Below are 26,836 nucleotides of genomic sequence, written 5' to 3'. Positions count from 1 at the left end.
CCAGAAAAAAAATATAAAATATGACACTAATATAATATGAGTGGGAGGAGGGGTGAGTAGGTTGGGCATTCGAAACGGCATGACTGCATGAGGAAGGCGTAGCTGGCCTAAGAGTCAGCGCTCGCGCGTTGAACTTCAAGTAAGCAAGTTGCGATGTCCTTGATTTCTCAGTTGTGCATTTATTAATTTATGACAAGTACACACTACTACTTTTTATTGTGTGTGTATATAAATATATATGTGTGTCTAATTAAATTAAATTTTTGATATTGTTTGAAAAACAAGCAATTTTTATTAAAATATTATCTTTAAAAGTACTTTCTATCTCATACGTAACATTTTATTATACGCATCGCGAATCTAAAATTATGAAAAGGTGAAGTTAAAATAAAATAATTAATAATTTACTTTTTTTACGTAGAGTACTTTCTTGAGTTCTTAATTAATATACGACGAACTTGCCCAATTTTAAACTTATTAAGAAAACCTTATTAATTAGTAAGAATATTATTGAAAAAATTTCATTAATTATACTTTAAAATATTCACAATGCCTTGTATTTTTTAACTTTTTACTTTAAAAAAATGTCTTTTATTTTTTAACGGATGGCACATGCAAACTTTACAATTTTATTCTTCTTTGCAATTTATAATCCTAATAAATTATTTTCTGGAAATTTAAACAATAATAAATAAAAGGAAAAAATTGAAAAATATTAACTGCTTTAACTTTACTTATATTAAAGACTAAAAACCTTTTCAAAATTTAACTTCTACTAAGGACCAAATGGATTAACTTGTAAAAAATAAAACCATCAAATACTTCTAAAAAGTGTTCATAAGAAAGGACATCATTGTTACTTCATGATTTGAAAAGAAAGTTAGTTGAAATTTTGATCTTCTAAAGATTATATATTTTTTTTAATATATTCTTACTAAAGGCCTATATAATTGACTTATCAATGATAATTAAAATTTTAATGGACATTTTTTCAAAAAGGAATATAATAATAAATAAAGTACAAATATAGTTGAAAAAAACTTATAAAAACTACTTAGCGACATATGTTTAAGACCAAACAAAAGTTTTAAAAAATGTCTTATATTATAAATTGGAGAGAGTATATAAGATAGGAAGGAGTATTTTATTTGGTGCAAATTATGTAAATTTATTCACTAATATTATAATTAACGTCACTAATACTTCTAATTTATGCAGATTCAATATCTTTTTTTAACAAATATATACGTGTTCAAAGTTTACAAAAATCATATTAATTTTTTAAACAAAACGCTTTGGCATTTAATGCTGCCAATTAATCTTGATTCTAATGGACCTTTTTAACATTTCCTTTCAAATATATATTGTATTATGTTCTAATAGTAAAATAATGGAATAATTGATGCCAAGGGAGTTATTTACATAAATTTGAAAGTTTGTGGGACTCATTTTTCAATGATCGAAACGGCATTTACATGATTCAAATGTCAGAAAGTTTTGTATATAATTTAATCAAATATTAATTGATTTATCCGGGTAAAGATGAAGTAGCTTATTAAGATGTTTGAATTTTGTATAGGCTTTTGCAGCAGGTAACTGTAATTCATGTTTAACTTTTGTTTCAATATAGATCCATTGTTAATTAAATTTTTTTTATCAATTACGTTTAAATAATTATTATTCACTATCAATATATTTATTTTTTATTTTTTGGAATATAAATTGGAAAATTTTATTAACACAATGAGAAAACGATACACAAGAACGGGAAAGAAAACCTAAAACATTTCATCAGCATTCACCTTTCACTTAATTAAGACAGGGGTTGAGCAAAGGTATATAATCAATTTATTTTTTTATTAGATTGAATAAACTTAGAAAAATGTTAGTTATGCTACGTTGACGGTGAAAGAAACTTTAATCGCACTAGCTATAGACCAAATAAAACAGGGTACAAATTTTATAATAAAATGAAAAAAAAAATCGTTGTTTTCATATATATATATATTATAATGTAATACATTTTTTAGCAAAAAATTAAAAAAAAAATACTTTTTTATTATGAATGCATTAACCCCTGGCCACCGCTTCATATATATATATACCTAGTGCTGCGGCCCTCTCTGAATTCAATGTCATGCATGTGCGGAAATGATGTGGGGTTACGGGTTATGCCAGTTGCAAATAAAACAAAATTGATTAAAGTAGCTCATACATAGTACTAAAGCCTCGTTTGAAACGCAAGAATGAATTGTGAGAGATTTGGATTAAGATTGAAATTGGAATTGAGATTAAAATTGAGATTTAAAAACATATTTGATATAACACCTGCTTAATGTGGAAAAATAAAAAAAAAGTAACACTCAAATAAACAAAAAATTAATTAAAAGACTAAATTATCCTATATCTTCTTCCTTGTTGCCACAAAAGCTATGGAAGAAGCTGAACTAGATCTAACTTCCAAAGCTTTGCGTTCATAGCTTTCAAAAACCTCAACCATCTTGTCCTCTTCACCAAAGCCTCCCACATTGTCGCCCATTTTAGAACCTAAAACTTTCGATTGCCCAAATGCTCAAGTATTGTAGATCTGAGATGTGAGGGTAATGATTGAAGATGGCATTGTAGATTTGAGATGCCAAGGACGTGAGTTGGGTAAGGGAGACTATGGTGTCATGAGTGGAAGATGGTAATTGTAGATCTAGGATGCAAGAAGGCACCATCGGCACAACGTTGCCAGTAAGGGGCACAACATTGCCTTCAAATACTACAGCCACAGCGTCACCTTCAAAGGGCAATTTGGTCTACAAATTTTCAGTCCTGAGATTAATTTTTTGATACCAAGGAAAAGGTGGTATTGGGTATTCCTATCTAGATAGGATTGGACTTGGGAATAAATTTATCATTTCCACCTATCAAATATAAAAACTTGGTATTAACTAATTCCAAACCCTGTCCTACTTACCCAATCCTGCATACCAAACATTGCCCAAGGATACTGCCCAATCAAGTCCCTTGCATTAGAATTCCCACCACAATATTCCTCATATCTCTTATTTAGAAGACAGAGAGATAAAATTAATTTTGATCTTATTTATAAAATATTTATTATTTTTTATGTTCATATTTATCTTTATACCTTTATTAAATGTTAAGAAAAATTATTAAAAAAGGTTCATTTTGTCATTATTAACGGTAGAGGTGGAAACTTATTAAATTTTGTAAAAAAGTTGATGAGATTTAAATTTTCCTTGATTCCGATAAAATATGTTAGAAGTGACTTATAAATAGAACCAAATAAAGTATCATTTTAAATGATTAATAAATAATAAGCCACTTTTTTGTTTAATCACCCTGTTATGGTTTGTAATTATAATATCACTTATTATAGATCGATTTTATATCTTTAATATTAATATATACCTTGCTTACTTTGCTTCGCTCATTCTTTGCTCAATTTAGTTCTTTTAGTTGGTAGTAATTTGCTTTTAAAACATGCCTAGGAGTTCTTAAATATATATGATGTACCAATGACTGCTTCATTAATATAAAAATGAGATTAAACGTAGAGCTATTAATAAGAGTTGACTCAATCTTTTAAAGGCTTATCACTTAAAGGTTTAAGTCTATAAGTCTACGTATCCTAAATTCACCAAGTTTCTTAAGTCAGGCCTGTATCGGCAAAGCTTAGTATTGGGTTTGGAATGTAACACCCTCATTTAAAAACTTTTTTCCTTAAATTATTAGTATGAAAATGTTTAAAATAAAACATTGGGATCCCAAAGAAACAAACAAATGGACCTAAAACAATTATCACGTTACTTGTTAATGCCTCACTTGTCATTAGCCTTTGCTATGTGATTAATGAATGTTGTCAAGTTGTTAATAGAGTGTTTTAAAACTTGTTTAATTAGTTTTAAAGGAAACTATTGTACCTAACCAATTATCATTTGTCATTGGCTAATGCCTCACTCTATAATTAGCACTTGCCATATGATTGATGGACTTTGTCAAGTTATCAATAATGTGTTTTAAAACTTGTTTAGTTTTAAGAAACTATTATGCCTAATCAATTATCACTTATTATTGGCCGATACCTTTCTTGTCATTAGCCTTTGCTGTGTGGTCAGTGAATGATGTCAAGTTGTTGAACGATTGCCTTGTATCTTGTTTAGTTTTAAACGAAACTATTAAATTTAATTAATTTTTATTTGTTACTGGCCGATACTTCACTTGTCATTAGCCTTTAACATGTGGTAAATAGACGTTGTTAAGTTGTTAATAGTGTCTCATAACTTGTTTAGTTTTAAAGCAAGCTATTAAACCTAATAATTAAATTTGTATTTGTCACAGGTAGATGCCCCACTTTCATTAGTTGCATGAAAAAGCCAATGCATCCTCTAGAACAACCAATGACAAATACCAGTTTCTGGAGTTCAAGCTGACATGTGCATTCATTAATCACAATACATAAATATACACAAATTCCCTAATTTTGGTAGCCATTCCTGTGTAAATAATTCAAAGCTATACAATATCCCTCAATTAGAGTATATATATTCTAGGATTTAAGCTCTTCTGAGGTGATAGGTTGCTTGCCCTGTTCTTCCTATCTCTTAGAAAGCTAACAAATTCATAATGTTATCAGCTTTTGTTACAACTAGAGAAAGTATGAAAGATGTTTCTTCCTTGAACCTCCTTCTCCATACAAATATTGAACCTTCAGCAGCAATCTGCATAGAAGGTATACATTCATAATTTCTATTTGAAATCATTGTACTTGTATGAATACAAGGTTTTTTCAATCTTTCATGCTTGTGACATTGTAAAGTGATCAAGCATATCAAAGTGATTCATTTCCCCTTTCCAAAGCCAAGGCATTATCAGAACCTGCTTCATGCAGGAAACTAATTTTGAGGTAATGACCTTAAAGGCTGTATAAGAATTTAATGGACTACGAAGGATACTGTGAAAGATATTAATGAAATCATTACTAGGCCTTCTCCAAGTAATAACTTTTGAAATTTGTAATTTAAATCAAGTTGCTCGAAAAAACTAAAGATGTAAACAATAGATCGACAACTTCATAGACATAAAAGATATTCTACAAGACATTCTAATTATAAAAAAAAACTTCATATTCTTCTGGATTATATTCCAAATTGGTAACTTCGCCGGTGATGTGAAGTCAAGCCTATATTGCTTTGGTGCATTTCCATACCCACGAATTCTTTTTCCGCATAACACAGCAAGTATCATTGTAGCAATGTAGAGGTTAATAAAGCAAGAAAGCTCGGCCATTCTAGAAGGACCTATTTGTTGTGCGGCTTTGATAAGATGCATCAAATATTGTTTTCGGAGGGGTAATGTCATTTCCAGTAATTGACCATAACCAACGAAGAGGAGATGGAGGCATTGAGATAAAGAGATGCTGAGGAACCCTAGGAGAAGCCATGTTTTAGAGTGGATTTTGTGGGTTAATCTCAGAATGCGTTTTATTTTTCTCCAAACCAGGGGCATTTCAGTAGAGCGGAGAATAAAAGCAAGCCTGACTGGTCACCCATTTAAATCATTTTTTATAAAGGAATGGGCTAGAAAAAATGGCATTTTTTAAAAAATTTAGGCTTTGAAGCTTAACCCTGATAAGCTCCGAAAAAAAGGTTAGGGCTAGAGCAACCCATTTAGGCCTTTTTTGTTTTACCCCTAAAGAAATATTTTTAATTTTTAAATTGAATTTAAACTTTAAAATATATGTTTATAATTTAAAATTAAAATCTCAATTATATATTTGAAAATTTTTAACATTATAGTTTGTATTTTAAAAATATTAAATTTATAATTGAAAACTTTAATTTTAAGAAATCCAAAAAAAATAAGAAATAAAAATGGACAAACCAGCTTAGCCTTAAGCCCTTTGAATACGGCTGGGTTTTAAAAAATAATTAATTTTTGAGTAACTAGGCTTTTGAACTTGAGCCTATATGGGCCAAGCCTGCCCATTTCTTACTCTACATTTTAGTGTGTGTTTGGTTTTTCATTGACTAAAAATTAGTTTGTTAAAATTTATTAGACAAAAGTCAATTTCTTGATAGTTAGTTATCATAATGAAATTTATATTTGGATATATTTTTTAAAAAAATTAGTTTGATGAACTGAAAGTTGTTTGAATCATATATAATAAAATATACTTTTAAATATACAATTATTAAAAAAGATATTGATTTATGATTATTTATAATTTTATTATATAAATGTAATATATTAGAATTAGAAATCTTTAAGAAATGTGATAAAAAATTTAAATAACATAACATTTGATATGTTAAATAATAAGAATAAAAATATAAAATTTGATATATTGAAAAAAGTATATAATAAGTAGTTCAACATACATTAATATTAAAAATTAATATAATTAATTGTTTGATCTATAATGTACAATTTAATCTCTAATTAAACTGTGAATTGTATTAATCTTTTTGTCAATACTATCTAAATGGTCAATACTATCAGGGTTAATCATATTTTCATCTTAAAATATATATGATAAAAAATTTAAATAGCATAAAATTTGATATATTGGACAAAAAAATTATTTAACAACAACTATATTTTTAATGAATTAAAATTATTTTTAAAATAAAAATAATAACTTAAACATGGGTAACATGGTCAAATAAATTTTCAACAATCAAATACACTTTCCAAAAGTAGAGGTGCACAAAGACCAGGCAAGATTAGATTAGCTATCAACCTGTTGCCTAGTCCTTATGTATTGAGATTGAGATCGGCCCAACCCGATATAAAAAGATTGAGTTTTGGTCTTGTATTGAAAAAAAAAATTAAAAAAAATAAAAAATAAATTTGATATATTAAATTTTATCCATCTAATATATTCCCTTAGAAACTAATATTATGGTCAAAACTAATACTTTTACAATTTTAAAAACTCAACAACACACATTGTTCTCACATAATATTAAGTTATAAAATCAAATTAAGGTTGTAAATAAAAATAATATATTGACTTCTTAAAAGTTTTTATAAAAACAACAAAATAATTTACTAGGTATGATCTATGAAGAAAAAACATTATCATAAAATTAATTAATATTAATATAAAGTTATGATAATATATACATCGAGTCGAGCAAGATTAAGTTTTAACTAAATCAAGGGTCTAGCCCGACTCAGTCACCAAGACAAACCTGGTCTCTTAAGTGAGATCGAGCCTACTGAGTTATCAGGATAATTGAATACTCTTATCCAAAAGCTCCAACATTTTACACCTACCAAATTCACTTTTATCTACTTTAGAAATGTGTTTTGTGAAGTTGATTGAGGCAAAGTTTAAGCCCAAAAAACTTTTCACTTTCTAAAAGTGAAAAGTTAAAAAATCAAACACACCCTTAGTTATCATCATTTTAATTTTATATATGCTTAACCCTCAGGAGACTTGATAGCTATTTATAGATTTGATGGAATTTTTGGGTATTTAGAATGGTTAGGTTAAGACCTAATAGTGATTTTCCCACGTTTTTTTTTCCTTGTGTTCTGTTCTTAGAATTAGATATTTTTTCTGGGGCAAGTCTAAAGAATTTTTTTTTGACCAACAGGGCAAGTCCAAAGAATTGGACTCAACTTTTCTTTTCCTGATGAAAGGATTGGACTTAAAGTTGGGCCTTCTAGTTTTGGATTTTTTTTCAATCTTTTCCTCAATTGGGCTTTATTCATCCACCCGGTTCATATATTGTTAAAAGAAAAAGAACTGTGACTGTGAGAGAGAAACTATGGCACATGACAAATAGACTTCGTCCTCATTTGTTGACTGCGAACCAGCTGTTGGTTTGATCTTTAATTTTTTATTTTTTTTAGACTCCCCAGAAAATGGCTATATTGGGCAAATTTCAGGATCAACCTTTTTCTTGGGGTTAATTGGGTCTTTTGACCCATACAGTTGTCTACATTCCATTTCTTTTTTTTTTTTTCCTGGGGCCAACGTCTGCATTCTATTTCTGCTTCTATTTTTTTTTTTGAACAGAATATTTCTGCTTCTATATTATTCTGGAATTAATTGTGCCCATTTCCCCGTGAAAGTTTCGTTCTTGGGTTGGAAATTTTGGAGAATTTTGTTTTGGGAATCAGCGCTATATTTCTTTGTAGATTTCATTTATAAAACCCAGATATTTCCAAATTCCTTATTTTAAACCAAGGGTTTTCATAAATTTTGAATTGCTTATATCTGCAGTGTAACAGCGCGCGCGTGTGATACATACTTATTACGCTTGTTGGCTCTTTTTGAATGCTGATTAGTCTAACACCACCCACCGTGTCTCTATTATTTATGGTCATTGTCTTTCTTCGGCTATATAGCATCTCCTCTAGTGGGACATGCCTATAATACATATTTTTGCTTTGTTAGCAATTCATTTTGACGCCATGAATATGTCAACTATAAAAATGTTTCAAGTAAGTCGAATTTAAGAAAAATTATATTTTAACAACAGCAATAAATGTTTTTTTGTTGTTGTTGTGAAATCTACTTCTAGCAACTTTTCTCAATCACGCTTCACCCAAAAAAAAAAAAAAAAGTTCTCAATTATGCATTCAATCAGCCTTTCTTGAACCATTTTTAGCCAAGCGCACAATCATCATGCGGATATATAATTAGATATACTTTTTAGGCTATATATATATATTTTTCCATAAGTGTAAGAAGTAAATTCCGTCAACAATAAAGAATATTTCCTCCAAAATACTAGAAACAATTGGTAGACTAAGATTCAAACTTTCAATCAATTATTTAAGTGATAATTGTCTCTAATACTCATGCCAATTTTAATTAATTAAGGTACATATTAAATATATATCTATTATAAAAATATATATTTTAAGAGAGACTGAGTTTTAAAAAGGGAGAATGTCAGTAAGGGCTCCCAGAGGAGGGGGAAAAAAAAAGCAACAAGAGATATGAACAATTGAAAGCTTTTGGGATCCTCATTACCTTTTTGTCCTCCCTTCTAAGAGCCTTTACTGCCATTCTCCCTTTTAAAAAGCATAATAAAAATTTAGATAAATTTTAAGGATTGTTTTCCCAGGTGCATCCCACTCACATGGCAAAAAAGAAAAAAAAAACAAAAACAAAATCGTTTTTGGGTCTCCTCCTCAATTATGATCAATGATCATGAAACCAATCGCAATGACTCTTAATTAGAGATGAAAACCTGAAGGGATCACTGCTGAGCCTATAAGTCAGAAAAAAAAATATAAAAAATTAATAAAATAAATAAATACAAATCTAGATATAGAATCTTGATCAAGTTTAAAAATAAAGATAACAATCTTCAATTCAGGCAACCTTATCAAATCTAATAAATACAAAAAATTGTGTATTATAAAATAAAACCTTAATCAAAGTTAAGAAATAAATCTTACAAGGTAATCATTTTTAAAAAATTAGTAAAAAAATTTGTAAATATTGTGTTAAAATAAACAGTAAAAGAATCAACATCAATACTTAAACTAACATCGATCTTTTGATAAACGGGGCTTGGAGGGCCGTTTGAGTCTGAGTCTGATTTCGAGCTCAGGTTTCTTTTTTCATGGCCTGTCAGGGCCGAGCCCTAAGCTATTTTTTTTTAAAAAAAAAATAATCCTAATTTTTTAAGGCTAAACTCTTATCTAAATAGAGCCTTTAAATCTGACCCATATTTCTAACTCTACTCTTAATCTCCGTCTCATGATATGGTTAGATGTGAAAAGTTTATTGTTTCAATTTCTGCTAATAGTTAATTAGTTATAAATTTGTATCCATATTTATATATTTAAATTATATAATTCAAAAATAATGAAAGAAAAGTAAAATTAAACTAGAACAAGACTAAAACATCAAAATTAAATAAAAGAAAAGTAAAAATCGATAAATATGTCTATGAACAGAAATTTATTATTAAATTTATATAAACAATTCATGTTATGGCACGCATTGAATTGATCATATTATTGCATTAATTATATCCACATACAGATGTATGCACTTTAGCCACAATTAAATAACAGTAGCCACCAAATTTATATATGCACTGGGACAAGGTTTTTAAGTCATTCGTGGCGCTAAATAGAAGATAAATATGTTGTATGCACTATGGTAGATAAACTTAATTTTAACTTTATCTTTCTTTAGTTGCATCTTTTACTTTTATGCAACGCGTTAATCATTTATTTTACTGAAGGGTAAATTTGAAAAGTCACATTTATCAAAAAAAATTTGAAAAGTCACATTTTTTACTACTTTAATGCATCAACCACTCTTTTAAAAATCATAAAGCTATTTACTTTGTTTTATAATTAAGACCGAAGAGAGTTCTCTTCTGGTCCCTATTGGAGGCACATTAAATCGAGTTTGAATTTAGTGAGTGAGTTAAATTTATTTATTTAATGGGTATCTCAATTATAGCAATTAAATTTTATTAATATTTGAAAATCATTGTATTTTTTTAAAAAATTTAAAAAAAAACCCTCACGATGAGGATACTCAACATAGGTTGTTTTCTCCAAAATCCAATTTGTTATTTTCTAAGTATTATGTAACAAAATCTTTAATAATTATTTGATTAAATAGTATCACATGAGACACTTATTGAGTAAGTGAATTTAAGCCATTCACCAAATCTAAACCCAAACCATCAAACCACTTCACTGGAACCAATAAAAGGCGATTAAGTCATTAATTAATTTGTTTGAAGTAAATAAACTTTTAATTTTACTCATATTTAAAACATAAAAAATGTTTAGATTTGCATTACATTCTTGCTCATAGATACTGAGTTTAAATATAAGTAATATTTAAAAAATATAATTAATATTTAATACCTCACTAAATAACTTATATTAAGGACCACCAATCTCTTTTAATAAATTGCCTTTTAATAAAGAGAGGAGAGTCAGGTTGCATAAAAGACTAACTCAACATAACCCAAAATTTGGTATATACCTTTTATGAAAGGAATGAATTAGGTAACTTATAATCTGGTCTTATTAAGGCATAACTTGAAGTTGAACAAGATCAAATTTGGTATATAAGATTGGGAGACTAATTCAAGTAGTCTAATATCTTTGTTTTCCTCCTTTTTTCCTCTATGAGAGGCAACAATTTATTTCAACTTAATAAACTCAATTAAATTAATAAAAATATTTATAATCATATACAATTTATCACACAACATTAAAAGTTAATCATAATAAATTTATAACAATCTCCAACAAAAAAAAAAGCATTTATTATATAATCCATAACAACATTCAACAAACTTCAACATGTCTACTGGGAGAGGCTAGGGCTACAAGATTACTAGTTCTTGCTTCCGCGTGGCGTGAAGGCGAAGTGAAGTGTGAATGAAGAGAAGAGAGGCAGGCAGTGGGGGAGCTGGGACCCGAAGTTGAGAGGCAAAAGATAATTTAATTTAAAAATTAATCATTTTTAAAAAATAATAATTATGTATAAAAATAATTATAATTATATTAGGTGAAACATTGTGTTCAACAATCCAGTTTTATGTTTCACATTCAACTATATTAAAAAATAAAAATAATTCCAATTATATTTAAATAATTTTATATGATCAGATTGGAATAAGTAATTTGAAAACTCAGTTTCTTATTCAATACAACCTGAGAATGAAGTTTGATTTTGTTGGTCCTTTTAGTCCTTCAAGTCAATTTTTTTCACTGTACCGGACTGACCAGGTTTACTTGGATTAAACACTATGAAGGAATATATATAATATATAATTAAGTGAAAACCCTTGGATATAAACATACCTCTAACGAATTTTTGATTGCCGCAGTGAATTGGTATTCTTCACACTAATCAACACCATCATGTGAAGCTTTCCACTCAAAATTCCAAATCAAATTGGCTACAAAGTATTCCAAATGGAGCATTGCCAAGTTATAACCAGGACACATCCTCCTCCCTGCTCCAAACGGCATCATTTTGATCTCTTGCTGTTATGTCAAATGCTTCGCCTCCATTATTATTCAAGAACCTCTCTGGTTTGAACCTCATAGGATCTTCCCACACCTCTTCATCCCACCCCATATCTGCCACCGTGAAATTCACTGTCCCATTCTTAGGCAGCAAATAACCATCCAAAACCACATCCTTCGACAGTTCGTGTGGGATCACAAAGTGTGTTGGAGGGTGACGCCTTAGTCCCTCCAAGATCACAGCTTCCAGATATGGCATTTTCCTCAGATCTTCCTCTTTTATCACTTCCTTGTCCACCATGTCGTCTCTTGCACACATGACTTGTCTTATTTCCTGCACTAGCTTGCCTTGGATTTTTGGGTACTTCACCAAGTTCGCCAAAATCCATTCCAGTGCTGTAGCTGTTGTATCAGTCCCTGCGTTCAAAAACTCTGAACATAACGTTATGATTTCGCTTTCCTCAAGCTCTCGTTTCTCCTCAGGCCATTGCAAATCCAACAGGGTATCAACGTATGACACTGATACGAATTTATCATTCTTCTTCTCACAGGTATTGATCGTTTTCTCTTCCTTCAGCTTCCTTCGATCTCTGATCAGCGGAACCATTATATCACCTTGTTCCTCTCGGAGCAGGAGAAATTCCTCTCGACGCTTGCGAAATATGATGCGAGAAACTTTTGGCAAGATATTCAGCACACTGAATCTGCTAAAGTTAGAGAGTAAACGGCGCTGAACATGTTCGATATCTTTGATTTTCTTCTCATCTAGGTTTTCACCAAAGCACATGAACACTAGCAAGCGAAACATAGCGTGTTGGAGATGGTCAATGATTGCGATGGACTTGCTTGATTCTGAACAAGACTTGAGGTTACTCACGAGCACTTCCAAAACCCCTTTACGCATACCCGAAAAGGATTGGATCCGGGCCGGGTGAAGCATCTCGGAACTGAGGTTGCGGCGGAGCAGGCGCCAAGTGGGGCCGTACATGGCGGAGCTGATGTTATCTTGGTGCCTGTTGATGAGCTTGGGGGTCGTAAGAGCGTTGGGACGGTCGGAGAAGACGGTGCCGTTTTGAACCAAGGCACGGTGGGCAAGGAATCGATCGGAAATGGAGATTACAGGAAAAGAGGCAATATAAAGAGTGATGATGGGGCCATATTGAGCATGAAGGTTTCGAAGGATGGGTTCGAGTTCTGTGAATGATCGTCGCAGCCAGAAAATGGAGCCGATGATGGGAATACGGAATGGGCCGGGAGGGAGAGGAGGGGACGGTGGTGGAGAAGGACGTCGACGACGGAGGAGGGAGAGAGTGAAAGCAATGGAAATGGAGACGGAGAGAGAGACGAAGATGATACACCAGATCTCCATTTCTTCGTTTTGAGGTCAGAAGGAAGCAGGTCAGTGATTGATGCTGGCGATTAAATTTATAGTGCAAAGCTAAATGGAACTTTGACGGGAGAATGAGGACAAGAAACTTATCACAATATCAATATAATAATAATGGAAATGAATTGTTATTAAAATAAAAATAAAAATAAAAATTTGTTTTGCGAGAATCAATGAAAAAGACGGACCTGATTTCAGTGCTCAGCACTAAAACACTAGCGTTTGGCAATATTTTTTTTTTCTTTTACTTTTTTTAAACAACAAATTTATTATTAATTTATTATAATAATAAATAATTATTATAAAATTATAATTTGAATATTTAATAAATAAATAAATATTAAGATATTAAAATTGAACCTGAATAGTTCAAATAAAAATTTTAGTTTGAACATCAAGAACTGTACTGAAAAGTAAAAAATGATCTGAATAATTTAAAATAGGAGTTGAGTCTACCAAAATGAACTAGTTTCTTACACTATAATAAATTAATGTTTGAATTCTTGTTAAGAGAAGTACTTATAGTTAATACCTAATTATGCTTTCAATGATATTATCTCTTATAGACAAACAACTGTACAAAATTAATAAAATAAAAAAATATTTTTAGTTATAATTTTAATTTTTTCAATACAGTTATGAACTGTTTAGACCAAAATTTATATATGAACTATTCAAGTCAAATTTTAAGAAGTTAAATTGTTCAAATTTAATTTTAACATCTTAATATTTATTTGTTTATTAAATATTAAAATAATAATTTTATAATATTTATTTATTTATTATTATAATGAATTTGTGGTTAAAAAAAGAAAGGCGATGTTTTGTGCTGAGCACTACAGTGCTCATCTTAAGATGAGCATCGAAACCAAATATTTTGCTCACTATAGTACTCAAGGTTCAAAGCAAATTGAATGACCAAACTAAATATTTTGTTCATTAAACAATCTGCGCAAATAAACGAAATGCCTCTCTATGTTAATTAAAGAAATCTTTAAAAAGGCATAAAATTGGGCCATTAGAGCTCCAATCCTTGAAGCTTCAGCCCCTTTTCCAATAGGTGATAGTGCACCTATTGGAGCTCTGGCTGACCGATAAAAGGTTGCCAAAAGGTACCACTTAATTACATGTAATTATCAAAGATTACATATAAACTCAATAATCAAATGGTACAAAAATTTTGGCTTAAGGTGTAAGGGTTTTGATTTTGGGTGCAAAGGTTTTGGCTTGAGGTATAAGTGGTATGGCTTGGGTGCAAGATGCAAAGGTTTTGACTTAAGGTGTAAGGGTTTTGGCTTGGGATGCAAGGGTTCTGGCTTGGGTACAAGTGTTTTGGCTTGAGTGCAAGTAATTTGGCTTAGGTGTAAAGGTTCTGGCTTGAGTGCAAGGGTTCTTGTTTGGGTGCAACTTGTAGGGCATGTGTTATACCAATGTGAATCACATGTAATAGGTAGTCGTTTCCATGTAATAAAGGGGCATTGACAGTGTCGTGCTCTATATATATTTTTGACATATATAATTTGTTAGATATTACATGCAATTTTTCCTCAAGTATATTCGCGAATCTTTTCATATATTGAATTATATGTAACTAGTAGTCATTTACATGGAATTCATGGACACTAATAGTGGCGTGCGCTTTGTGTGTTTAATTTACATGTAATCTATTAGATATTACATGTAATTTTTCTCAAGCCTGTTTGTAAATCTCTTCATATATTAAATTACATATAATCCATAGTCATTTTTATGTAATACAAAGGCACAAATAGTGGCATGCTCTTTGTGTGTTTTTTTTACACGTAATTCATTAGATATTACATATGAATTTTTGCATATTAATTTACATGCCCTTTATATGTTCAAATGACATGTAATTGTTTATAATTTTTATGAAATCTAGAGTTGCTATCATGAACATGCACTCTGCTTGTTAAAATTACATGCAATTGTCTATAATTGTCATGTAATTGTTTATGATTACATGGAACTATTGATAGTTATCATGAAAGAATATTGGACACTCTCACAATAAGTTTCTCTTTTTTAAGTATTATACATTGTATAACAAGCTATATTAACATGTAAATGATGTGGATTCAACTATGTAACATGTAAGACAATTGAATTGTCCTTGAAAAACAAGTAAATGTGAAGAGGGAGAATGAATAACAAAAATTTCAATGAAACAATAGTAATTCTATGAGGTTTGGTCTGTCTTTTTATTAAGTACAATTAAAATAATAAACAAAGACCATAAGGCACCTCATATAAAAAAAATGTACCATATAAAGTAAGAACAATATCATACCTATATTAAACTATATTATACCCTATACAAAAAAGAAAATAAAAGAGATGGCTATAACTACACTTTAAAATACAATAACAAATTCATTCAATCTTTCAGGAAAATCCTTTGGTAAGTATTTTATGGTTGCTCACTTAAATTATAATATGCATAAGTTAAATTTGTAAGAGCTTTTTTAATTTGAATTTATTTTTTCTTATTTTCAAACAAAACTTCATGCTTCGGCGCATCTAAACTATTATGCCAAAAATAAAAATTAGTAATCATCATTAATAGGTCATGCAAGCATCAATACACAACACCCACAAAATTACAAGTAGCAATTCAAAAGAACATTAAATAGGCCATTACAAATTTTACATATTTTGAACTATTTAGTAAAGCATAGTCTGCACATTTTGCACAAACCATAACCATAAGCACAAAGTATATACAAAACAATGAGATCATCTAGGTCAATTCTATAGGGAAAGAAACTCATCAAACATTTTTTAACTTTTAATCTTTAATTAATGAAGAATAGCTTAACATTCTTATTATTCATAAATTAAAAAGTTGCATGACATATAAAACTCTAACCTAACTAAAATATTTTATCTTTACTTATTAATGGTGCTTTAGTTGTGTCGGTACTCAATCAAATTAAGATAGGCTAACCCTAAATCATTCATTTTAAGAAGCAATTCAGGAGTTATCTTAAGTTAGTTTTAGGTATTTAATTACTAATGCTAAAAAGATCTAAAACTAAATTCAAGATTTTTACTCCAAGCGAGTGAGAAAATGCAATTAAGGCAACTAAAACTACTTAAAAGGATGCTCATGCTAATATCTAATGCCTAGATTCTATTAGGCAATGCATGAATCTTAAATTATGATTGGGGGTTTTTGTTTCAAGAAAAATGAAATGAAAGCTAAAGAAATTAATTAAGTGGAAAAAAGAATTAATTAATAAAAAATTAAGAAAAGTTTGATTCAATTCTGGTAAAGTAGACAACTTAGGACTTCATATGTAGTTAACTTTCTTAACCCAATTCAATTAGTTAAACCAAAGAAAAATGATAGGAGAGTTAAATTAATAAACTTTAATTACCTAATTAAAGTAAAGAAAATCCATAAGCACAAAATCTAACACTTAATATACTAAATAATTGATAGTGAACCAAATGTTACAATTATGAATTAGGCCAATTAAAACCATTCAAACCAATGCCAATTAATTCAAAGATAAATCTGAAAAATATTTTTAAATTATTTAATTAAATAATTAGATAAATTATCAACTCAATTGAACAATCAAAAGATAAAAGAAACAACCCAAATTTGCAACAAACACCACAATAATAATTAAATCAACAATGAGAACCTAATCATTAATTTAATTGACAAAGCAATGGTATATAAACATAAATTTCAGAAATTTATTCAACATAAAATTAATCCAATCTAAGATTCAAAATATTTATAACTTAAAACTAGATTGTCTTCTAATATTATAACTTAAAATCATTTAAAATTAAATAATCCTAAACTTTTAAATTAAAAAAATAAATGAAAAATCACTCCCCTAACTTCTTGCATGCTTGTCCCAAATTATCTTCCCAAGCTAGTTCAAGCTCTTGATGTTCTTCCTCCAAGATGAGTCATGGCTATGTGAAGAAAAGTGATGCAATGAATCTATGATGGTGAGGTGGCGTGGATAGGGGTGGAAGATATGAGGTGGCGTTGATGTGATTATTGATGGAGAAGGGGAGCACAAGTGATGAATGATGATTTAAAGAAGCGTAGGTCTCTGGAATAAAATGGAGAATGGAGGAATGAAGGTTCAAAGTAACAGGATAAGTCTAATGGATTAAGAGAAAATGAAGAATTGCGGGTCGGTGGGATATTGGATAAGAGTCAATGGATATGAGAGCTTGGCCCGCCGATGGAAGAAGAGAGAAAAGGAACAGGGGTGCCGTTGTGTGAGAGGAAGCGTTAGAGGAGAATTGATCCAATGGGATAATGGCTACAAGAATTTATAAAAAATCCCCACCATTCAATTAAAAAAAATTCAATAAGAAAATATATTAAGAAAAAAGTATAAAAGTTTTTTAATTTTTCTTAATTAAAAATACCTACTGTATCCTTTAAAAATCTTGAAAACTCTTTCCTTATATTATTTCTCCATAACCCTTGAATATTCTTTCACTATTAGAAAAATAAAATTTAATAAATCCCTTACTAAATGTCATTTTTCCTTAATAAATTACATTTTAGCGAGAGATTTTGTCCTTCACTAAATTTAGTAAGGGATAATTTTTAACGAGGACTACATCTCTCATTAATATTATTCAAAATTTGATAATTTTAGCAAGGGAGTCCCTCGCTAAATATATCTACATCTAAAATGATAATGCCACATCACCCATCATGTTTGCGTCAACTTATGATATGTCACCAACAATATCATGCCTCGTCGACTATCATGTCACCTACCATCTCGTATCTCATCACCCGTCACATGTGCAACAACTCATGACATGTCATTAATTGTTCACCTTGTTCCATGTCACTTGCTTAGTACTATGTCATATATTCATTATGTTTATACCAAAGTCAAAACTTAAACCCTTAATCTCATACATTTCAAGCCTTACGCTCTCGTTCTTTGTCAATTAAACTGTATATAAAAAATTAAATATATATATATTATTTAAATATATAAATATATCAAATAATATATTATAAAAATTCACACACATATATACATATTAAATTTTATTTTCAATTATTAATATGTTAAAAATATTTATATTTTGTTTAAATTGTTCTTTATATTATATTTTTAATAAAATATTATTTTATTAATGAAAATCAACTTAAAATAAAGAAAATATTAAATATCAAAATAATTTTATTATGAATATTTTAGTTAATTTTAAAATTTAATTTTTATCTTTAAATAAAAATAATTAAATCTATAATCAAAAATCATTACCAAAAGTTAAATTTTTTTGTAGTAAGTAGCTAGGGATAGAATCCCTCATTAATTATCTTATTTTAGAGAGGAATTTATAGTTTTTACCTTTTTTCTCATTAATTATCTTATTTTAGAGAGGAATTAACAGTCTCTTACCATTTCCCTTACTAATTGTCTTATTTTAGAGAGAGATTAATAGTCCCTCACTATTTTTCTTGTTAATTTTAGGTCAAGCTATGAAATCAACATCTCTCACTAATTTTTTCACTAATTTGGTATTTTAGAGATAAATAAACTCTCCCTCATTGATTTATATTTTTCTAGTAGTGTTTTAATTGTCAAGATTCAAACTTCGCCATTGAGTTTCATTAATTTTATCTCCATGGCCTAAAAAATTAAATGCACACATTAGTGTGTGCTATGACCAAAATAAATCTCATGTCTCAAAAAATATTTCAAAACTAATTTTTTGCAACAATTACAATTTTCCCACAAAATGACCAAAAATTCAAACAATGTATAATAATTCAAATGAAACTCAATTAAATATTGAAAAAATTAAACCATGTTAAAAATAGAAAAATAAAATATTAACTATTTAAGCCCAAAATTTGCATAATTAATGCAGGGAAAAATTTATACACTTAACTTTATATACTTAATGTACTTGTATCTAATTGAATTAAGACATGTCGATCTTTTATAAATTATTTATTCTAGAATAAATTCTTTTTATTAATTTTATTGACATATTAAGATTTAATTTTCATAATTTGATTGAATATAAGTATATTAAGTATATAAAGCTAAGTATATAAGTTTTACCCTTAATCCAAAAATGTATTATTCCTCAAAATTAGCCAATATTCCAAATAATATTTAATAAACCCAAATTAGCTCAAATTATCATTAAAATACAAAAAAAAATGTGAGATAAAATATATAAAAATTATGATTTATCAGTTATCTATGGCTAACCACCATTCAAATAACTCAGAGCAAAGCGCTTTTAACAATTAATTGAATCAATAAATTGTAGCATATCTATCACTCCCTCTTGTGAAAACAACAATTCAAATGTGTACACGTATATGGCATTCAATCATCCACGTCTTTTAATTCTTCACCCTCTTACTACATACGAATTTCCAACAGCAAAAACTTCGCAATACAAGAAAAATGGAGGTTAAATCTTAGAACAACGGAACTTGTACTTTCAAAACTTGTAGAAGTTTTCATATAAGAACATACATAAATAAATATACAATAGATGACTTTGAAATGAACTAGGGGTGGCAGGAATCATCATTAACATTGACAGAATGATGATAAGAAAGGCACAAGTGAACATAGTGTCTTGATAGTTCAAAATTACAAGTGATGAGCTCATTACTTGTACAAGCTTGTATAAAAGCTCCTATTGCACTCACGAAATAAAATATGACTTGGTCTTAATTGAAGTAACAAATATAACTTGAAGTTAAAGTTTGAGCTGCGTGCCAAAGGATTCAAGGCGCTAACTTTTTTGTGGTGTTGATAGCCAGGATCATTTTCATGTGAAACATATACTAGCTATGGCAATTCCTTACCTTCAACATCCAGCGTACAACACCTACTAGAGAGACCTACAATGGCAAGTTTATGAGCCATAGCAGCAAAAACCTAACTGTTTCAAGAATTACAATTCAGTTCTATCAAATCATGCATCTTCATAAGCTGTAAGGCATAGGCATTGTGCACTAGATTCAAAATCCAGAAGTGGAAGAAGAAAGTGAGGATGATGAGATGCAACACAATGACTATTGGTATGGGTTGATTGGGTTTAATCATCATTTCATATACGATACAGTGGGATTTGGAACAGGATTTAAGGCAGTGGATAAGGAGGCAATGGAGGGAGGAGTTGCCAATCACCTTCAATAAGTGGAGGTGGAGGCGACAGTAGTGAGAGGAGTTGCCATTGCCCATCATCTTCAAGCTTAGCAATTAAATAGGAAGCGTAAGGTGTGGCATCTTTATAAAAGGCGTTCTACCGTTCTTCGATTAGGGCATGCCAAGAGAGGATTTCACACAGGCACATTTTGATCAACACTGAAAATTGTTTTATGAATATAATTATAGACTTGGTCCTTGGGCAAATTTCTCTTTCAAGCAGGTTTTTTTTTCCACCAATTCTGCCGCTTATTTTTTCTCATTTGCAAATAAATTTCTGGAGTAGTCTTTACATGAAATTCTCCCAATTTTAATACTCTCTATTAAAAAATATAAAGCATTCTTTAAGAAGTTGAATGTTAAAAAATATAAGTCATTTTTAGTATTTCAAAGTAAAATTATATTTTTTTAAAGTATCCATAATAAATAAATTATTTTTTATTTACTTAAACACCCTATTAAATACAAGTAAATATAAAAAGATGATGTTAGTTTGAAAATAATTAACTACTTTATCTGAAATAAAATTTGGCTAAAAATGTTTCATATTTTTAAAATTTAAATGTTCCCTAGAAAAGGAAAATTAGAGAGATGATGGAAAATCACATCTAACCACTTTCAGACAAATTGCAGCAAGATAAAACTAAATGAAAACTACTAAAATAGGAAAATGTCACACTTAATAAAAAAATTAATAATTAACAATGCTATATATTTAAAGGGGGAATAATAAGTGGAGATCATTGTAGCAAATTAATTATATATAAGGAACATCAATTGTTACAATCACAAAGAATAACCAATTTTTTTTTTAAAATAAATGGACAAACATTCACTCGCACATTCTGCAAAAATATTTAAATGCAAGACCTGAAAGCTTATTGACAAATCTTAAAAGTTTAGTCATAAATTTATTCAGAAAGCCTCGTTACGAATCAGCTATAAATTATTAAATATTTATAAATAACTTCTATTATATTTCCAATATTTATATAACTATATATTTTTATATTTTTTTTAATAGAAGGCTACAAAAAAATCCATGCAAGAGAGTGACAAACTAGGTTGCATGTTTGAGTATAAAAAGTTTTCGCACCCAAAAGGTAGAACATAAAAAAATTTAACATCTAAACTAATGTTGGATATTTGGTACACCAACCAATCAATACAACTATTGGCTTATCTAAATATGAAATTTCAAGCAATCATTCAATCTCCCATGATAAGTCCTGTAATTTTTTTAAGATTTGAACAAGAGGATGATTGTTAGAAAACTTGTGTCAAAATGAGTGTAGGAGCTTCTAAGGAATCAACGTAAATGTTCACTTCAGCAAACTTGTCATTCCAACAAATGTTGAGAAATTTAAGGATATTCATGAGTTTCCAAGCAGTATTAGGATGATAATCAATGTATTTAGAAAAATATTTTATTCAATTACTTTTGTCATGTTGGATGAGGCCACCATATATTGTAACACCATAATTATACATCAAGTCATCAATATTGAGTCTCATCCAACCTACTTTAGGGGGCACCATCTAGCTTTTGCTTTTTTACCTTGCAAATTGATTAAAAACGAGCTGTTGAGTCTTGATTGAAGGTTGATGTCATTGATCATTTCTTGGGCACATATGAATGCAATATCTTTATGAGGGAGGTCATATCTTTAGAGTGAATGTTTTTGCATTGTTTTTTTCTAAATATTCTAGTAGACATGTGCAAAAAGTCTCTCTCTATCAAGGAATTCTTCTTGCACTTGGATCTCTTGCATCATTCTTTGCATTTCATCCAATCTTGTAGAGGGAGAGAAAAGAAAGTGTAAAACTTAGAGTTTTCCACTAAGTTCATCCAAGCCTTTCTTGATTTCTTGCAATCCCACAAAATGTGGATAGATAAATCCAAGGAATTACAGCCAAAGCAGCATTCCCTTTGGCAAGGACTAGTTCCATCAGAGTAGATAAATTTGGTGTGGAGATGTTCCCAGGCTACTGTTTTTCAAAGGAAGGATTTAATTTTCTTTTAAGTGGATCATTTCAAATCCTAAACCAAATTTATGAGTAGTTGTTGTCTTAGTAATTTTCAATTGCTCTATAAATAAATTTAATAACAAAGCTACTACCAGTAGAAGACTTTCAATAAAGAACGTTATCCTCTCCTAAGTGATTAAGAGGCTAAACTATTGTGATAAGATTGATGATGTCGATTGGGTTGAAGATATTTGCTTAATTGTGCTATAAGTCCCATCCACATGACGTAGATTGAAAATTTAATTAAAACTCTGGCATGAGACATGGAAATTGTGTTTGGGAAGCGCATACTTAACAAGAGGTTTTGGCAAGGGGCCATTTATAATCTCCCTTGTCAACTTTCCAAATGACATTGGGCATAGATATCTCATCAACTCTATAAATATACTGGTCCATGTGATGGAAGAAGAATTGGTTTTATAAGCCATTGGAAGAATAGGTTATGTTGATTACATTTATACTGCTGATATTTATAACATGTCGAGGGTGAGGAGAAGGAGATGGAGTTGACAGGAGGGGATGGGGCTGCCCTACTTATGAGACTGTTGCCCTTTATTAAAAGAAATATAAAAAGAAATTGTGGACATAGATTTCAGCTTGAGATTTACTGGCCGTTTGTTGTGCTCTTTTTACAAGTTACTTTCTAATTAGCTAATATAAAATTATCTGAAAAATAAATTATTTTTAAATTTTGCACGTAAATTGAAAAACATTTGATATGTGAAAAGACTTTTTTAAAAAAAAAATTAAGATATTGTATTTATTTTTAGAATTAGTTAGAAGATAATTTTGAAATTGCATATCAAATGTTATAAAAGTCAAAGGAAAAGTGACTTTATAATAATAAAATTTTTAAAATGTGACTAATAAAAAGGCTGGAATGAGTATTTCAAAACTGAAAAGTTGCTAAATTTCAGTTTAATGAAAATTGAGATTTAAATTTAGGATAAAACATAATTGTATATTTAGCTTTTAGTATACTTTTTCTGAGTTTTTTTTTTTAAATTTTGCTTAATCCAAAATATAAGGCATTGAGAAGTTATATATTTTTTTAAATGACATTATCTTTTATGAGGTAATTAATGATAATGTTTTGAATAAGTCAAATGTTATATATTTATTACACTTAATATCATCATTAGAATTGTGTGAATTTTTTTAAAAAAAAATTTAAATATTTTTTAAAAATAATTAATTAACAATAATTTAAAGAATAAATCTTAAAATACTTTTTTTTTTATTTTAATGATAGTTAGCTACAAGGCTGGTCTCTAGCTGTGCCCCTTAGCCTTAAGCCATACAAGTAGTCAAATATAGAGTATAAGTTCAGAGATTTTTTTTTTTTGGTTAAACATCATTAACGGGATTAGGTTAAAAAAACATGAGTAATGGGAGTATTAGGGTTTTTTTGAAAATATTTTTATTTTATTATTTTAATAGTTGTTGCTTTATAAAACATATTTTGAAAATAAAAAATAATTAAAATAAGCGTTTTTCACATTTTTCCTTATTTTCTAGAACACTAATATTAGAATATCTAAAAAAATATTTCTGTTTTTCTATTTTTTAAAATAAAATTTAATTTTTTATAAAATATTTTTTAAAAACACATCATCAAATAATTTTTTTAAAAAATAATAAAAAACTATTTTTAAAATAAGTTGACAGATGCCTAACTTGTTAGGTTTCTCTTTAGTGTGGTCATGTTCTTTGCGTGGGTGTGTTTTTAACTCTAACATGGAAGTTTAGGCCTAGGAGCAGAACTGGCCTGAAAAGATAGTTTCTTTTTTAGGTACATGAAAATATGGATTTTAAATAGTAAGTATATATGATATATTGATGATGATAATTTAAGTTTTTAAATAGTTATAGTAACCAATTTTGTTTAAATTTTTATAATTAAATACCATTATTGAATAAATTATAAATAATTATATAATATATAATATCTAGTAAAATAATTTAAATATGTGAATAAAATTACTCATACAAATACTCCATTTGGTCCTTGACTAAAGTAAATTGCATCAACTTCATGCTCATTAAGAAATTATAATTATATCTTATTAAGTGTTGAAAAAGTATGTAACTTCTCAATTTTGTCATTTTTGTAATGAAAGAACCATAATAAATTTCTCCTTAGGAATTCAAACCATAATAAATATATAAAGGGTAAAATAAAAAAGAAAATCAATTATTCTAATTTTACTAAACCATGTCCATTCTAATTTACAAGATATGTTAGAGGTGATTTTGTATTTAAAAATATAAAATATTTTGATAAAAATAAGTTTTGTTAGTCATACTTGTTTTGATACTACCCTTCACTCCTCATTATATTTCCTTCTTTTTCTCTATTTAATGTTTCACAAATAAGGTTATATTAAATATATTTCTAAAAATTTTTATTTGTTTTTTTTAAAATAAAATTATAAAATATATTTAATAAGTTTTATTAATATACATAATTTTATAAAAAAATATTTTATTAACTAGTACAAAAGAAATTCCAACAAGTACTATTTTTTTTCTATCTCATATAAAAAATCGGAATTACCCAGGTTGGAACTTGAAAGGGTAGAAAGTGGAAACTGTTTAGTGATTAGTACCCGCGCTTCTACTTGAATGGTCCACAATCCGACATACATAATAGGTTATTAATATTGATTGATTATTTTATGTTGATTGTTAACTAACCCTAGCAACAATAATGACTTTCCCTTTAATAACCACCTCTTACTTAAACTTCCCTTCCTTTGCAAATTCCAAATTATATTGTAATTAGAAATAATTAATTAATTCTATCTCCAATCTCAAATATAAAGCACAAATACATGCTACTATATCAATAAAAATAAAACTACTTCATTTATTTTAATTTATAAGATATTTTTAAAAAATATTTGACGTTCTAAAATATAAGATATTTTAATATAATAAAGTTTCATTAACTATATTTTTTAATATTACTCTTTTTATTATATATATATATTGTTTTTTAATATTCTTTCTTAAATGTAAATCGCAACATCCAATTGAACGAGTTTGTTATCAACTGTTGTTTTTTTTTTAGAAGAATTTCAGTTAAGGATTAAGTGAGAGACCTAATTTTAGGTGGATCTAAAAATGTTATGAAATTTTAAATCAATTCAGAAGAGAAAAGTTAAAAGAATTTTAACAGTGAAAAGATCAAAATGCTCTTCATCTATTATGCAAGATTATTAGTTATTAATTTTCTTACCTCATTTATTAATTTATGAATATGAGTTGCAAGTTACATAAGTTGACATGTCAATAATTATATAAAACTTGACATTAATTTTTAATCATAAGTAGCAACATCAGTTGTTGAATTGTCAACTTCACATTTTAATTGTTTAATATCAGTTGTAAATTATTGACAAGTCTTGTAATTTATTAACATCAATTATAAATTACTGACAGGTCTTGTAATTTATAACTAATGTTAGTAAATTAACAAGTAAAATTAATAAATTAATAACTAATGTTACTGATTGTTTGACAAATAGATGTAATTTACAAATAATATTAGTAAATTAACAAATGCAGTAAGAAAATTAATAATCAGCGATTCTGTATAATACATGAGGGCATTTTAATCTTATCACCGTCAAAATCTTTTTGACTTTTCTCTCATGAATTGAACTAAAATTTTAAAATATTTTTAAACTCATTTAAAAATTAAATTTATTTTATGATCATTAACTGAAATCTTCCTCTTTTTGTGTTTGGGCCCCTTCTTTGTTGGGCAGGCTGCAAATCATTCAAGTGAACTTAATCATAAATAATCCTTTATAGTAAAGTAAACAGTTAAATAGATTAAAAAAATTTAAACATGTGATTATATAATAAATAGAAAAAAAAAATAAACCTAAAATTATTTGACAAATAAAAATGGATGACTTCATGAATTCACAATATGCGAATGCTTCCGATGCCAACACCAAAATTAAAACATAATTGACATTTAGATGAATATCAAAGAACCACAGCATAACAGTATTAAAAAATTAAAAAAAATTATATACTATTAACCTTATATATTTTAAAATATTTATTTTTAATTAAATAAGATTGTGTTTATTAGTTATAGATTATTTATTATATAATAAAATCTTATTATTCATATGATTAATACATCAAATCACTTTCTTTTTTTAATTGAATAAAACTATATAAATATATAAAACTAAAGACATAAATACTGTCTAAA

The 26,836-nt window shown here is 28.4% G+C and overlaps 1 pseudogene; it reads right to left on the bottom strand.

Annotated features, from left to right (window-relative positions):
* Positions 1-11,448: 11,448 nt before the first annotated feature.
* On the bottom strand, positions 11,449-13,354 carry LOC129292026 (cytochrome P450 89A2-like; annotated as a pseudogene).
* Positions 13,355-26,836: the final 13,482 nt, after the last annotated feature.

This window comes from Prosopis cineraria, unplaced genomic scaffold, assembly GCF_029017545.1.
Source record: "Prosopis cineraria cultivar Desert tree isolate PC_DT_omini unplaced genomic scaffold, ASM2901754v1 PC14, whole genome shotgun sequence".
Classification (NCBI taxonomy): Eukaryota; Viridiplantae; Streptophyta; class Magnoliopsida; order Fabales; family Fabaceae; genus Prosopis; species Prosopis cineraria.
This window is presented reverse-complemented; position numbering and strand designations above follow the sequence as displayed.